The sequence below is a fragment of the Sciurus vulgaris genome (genome assembly GCF_902686455.1).
Source record: "Sciurus vulgaris genome assembly, chromosome: 5".
NCBI classification, from domain to species: Eukaryota; Metazoa; Chordata; class Mammalia; order Rodentia; family Sciuridae; genus Sciurus; species Sciurus vulgaris.
Genome location: NC_136465.1, coordinates 132,165,586 through 132,168,626, shown reverse-complemented (window position 1 = coordinate 132,168,626; position 3,041 = coordinate 132,165,586).

The following is a 3,041-nucleotide window of genomic DNA, read 5'->3' as shown; positions in this document are numbered from 1 at the left end:
CTATAAAATATTACTCTATTTTAGAGGGAGGGTGAATAATCTGCTTGAGTCAGAAAAGGCTAGCCAAAATTCATGCTCCTCTTTCCCCAAAACGGAGTTTTCACTGGGAATCCACCATTCATCATGGATTACATATGTATTCATGAATGTCATTTCTTCCCAATATATATTGATCCCTTATCATTGTGAAGCCTCCCTCTTTGTCCTCTAGTAATAGTCCTTTACTTGAGGTGCATTTTGTCTAATATTAATATAGCAATCTTTTGTGTTCACTGTTTGCATTGGGGTATATTTTTCCATTTTTTAAATTTTCATTCTATTTGTGTTGGTATTTAAAGTATATCTCATGTAGACATCATGTAGATAGTGCTGCTTTTTTTTTTCATTCTTACAATCTCTTCTGATTGGAGTGGTTATTGTATTTGCATTTAATGTAATTACTGATATGGTTGTATTTAGGTATGCCATTTTGCTATTTATTTTCTATTGTCTCATTCATTTTTTTTAAGTTCCTCATTTCCTTCCTTCTGTTTATCAAATGTTTTTAGTATTCCATTTTAGTTCCTCTATTGACCTCCTGGCTACATTTCATTATTTTTTACTTTCTCTGAGATTTACCAAGTGGATCTTTAGTTTATCCTAATCTACTTACAGTTATTTTGAACAACTCCAGATTTTAAAAAAAATTGCAATAGTATAATTTCATTAACTCCATGTTCTTAGTACTCTTATTGTCATATAAATTATATCTATATTTGTTATAAACCCATCAATAGGATCATATTTTTAAGTCTTTTTTTCAATAAGAAAAGAAAAATATATATTGATTATCTTTAATAAATCACTCACATATTTACTACTTCAAGTATAAGTTCATATTTTACCAAGGCTCATGAAATATTTAACTTTTTTTACCCAATCATGTACTTATAGGAATTTCATGGCATAATTAGAGATGGGAATAGACTTCTTTTTATCATCATAGCTTGTTCATTGTTTCTTAGAATTAAAATTTTGAAATACTGTAAATGTTTAAGAACACAAAAATCATTACATAATCTGGGTTACACACATAGGATGCATAAGCATGTTTGTTTTTAGACGATTGGTTAATTGAAACTTATATGTGAACACACATATAATTATAGAGTCTGAGGAAAAGAACTAAAAAGAAACATTGCTAGTTATCAGTTATGGTTTTCTTCAACTAGTTAACTTATTCATTTAATTTACTACCTCTTGCTTATTTATACTTTTTCCCTTTTTTTCTAAATCTGTATACAAATATATATTCTTTATAATCAGAAGAAAACTGCAATGAGGAAGAATTTAAGATTAGAGGGGCCATTTTATATATGCATGGGCCAATATCTTTAAAAATAGCTAATCATGATGATAAGAATAAATAATTATCATAGATATATTTACCAACTTTAATGAAGGATAATGTATGTTTGGTTTGAAAAGTTTTTTTGAGATGGGAGTCTCACTATGTTGTCTAGGCTGGTCTTGAAGCCCTAGGCTCAAGCAATCCTGTGTCAGCCTCCTGAGTAGCATGGACTACAGGTGTGCATCTCCACCCCTGGCAAGTTTAGAAAACAAAACGTAAGAAGGAAAATTTTGATGAGAGGTATTTGAATTTATTAGTCAATGTAGTTAGCCTTTACTGTTGGCAGGTCTTTCTTTCTTTTCTGTTGTGATTTAAAGATCAATACAGGTCCTAATGTGCCTTAAAGTATCTCTCATTGGCTGCATTAGTTCATTTTATTTTTTTATTTTATTTTTTTATTGTAAACAAATGGGATATATGTTGTTTCTCTGTACATGGCGTAAAGGCATACCATTTGTGTAATCATAAATTTACATAGGATAATGTTGTTTGATTCATTCTGTTATTTTTTTCCCTTCCCCCCACCCCTCCCACCCCTCTTTTCCCTCTAAACAGTCCTTTCTTCCTCCATTCTTGCCCCCTCCCTAACCCTAACTCTAACCCTAACACTAACCCCTCCCACCCTCCATTATGTGTCATCATCCACTTATTAGCAATATCATTCGTCCTTTGGTTTTTTGAGATTGGCTTATCTCACTTAGCATGATATTCTCCAATTTCATCCGTTTGCCTGCAAATGCCATAATTTTGTCATTCTTTATGGCTGAATAATATTCCATTTTATATATATATATATATATATGGATAAAGAAACTGTGAGATATATATATATATCTCACAGTTTCTTTATCCATTCATCAATTGAAGGACATCTAGGTTGGTTCCACAATCTGGCTATTGTGAATTGAGCAGCTATGAATATTGATGTAGCTGTATCTCTGTAGTATGCTGATTTTAAGTCCTTTGGGTATAGGCCAAGGAGTGGGATAGTTGGGTCAAATGGTGGTTCCATTCCAAGTTTTCTAAGGAATCTCCACACTGCTTTCCAGAGTGGCTGCACTAATTTGCAGCCCCACCAGCAATGTATGAGTGTACTTTTTCCCCCACATCCTCGCCAACACCTACTGTTGCTTGTATTCTTGATAATCACCATTCTAATTGGGGTGAGATGGAATCTTAGGGTGGTTTTGATTTGCATTTCTCTTATTATTAGAGATGTTGAACATTTTTCCATATGTTTGTTGATTGCTTGTAGATCTTCTTCTGTGAAGTGTCTATTCATTACCTTAGCCCATTTATCGATTGGATTATTTGCATTCTTGGAGTAGAGTTTTTTGAGTTCTTTATAGATTCTGGAGATTAGTGCTCTATCTGAAGTATGATTAGCAAAGATTTTCTCCCACTCTGTAGGCTCTTTCTTCACATTACTGATAGTTTCCTTTGCTGAGAGAAAGCTATTTATTTAGTTTGAATCTATCCCAGTTATTGATTCTTGCTTTTATTTCTTGTGCCATGGGAGTCCTGTTGAGGAAGTCTGGTCCTAAGCCGACATGTTGAAGCTCTGGACCTACTTTTTCTTCTATAATCTGCAGGGTCTCTGGTCTGATTCCGAGGTCCTTAATCCATTTTGAGTTTAGTTTCGTGCATGGTG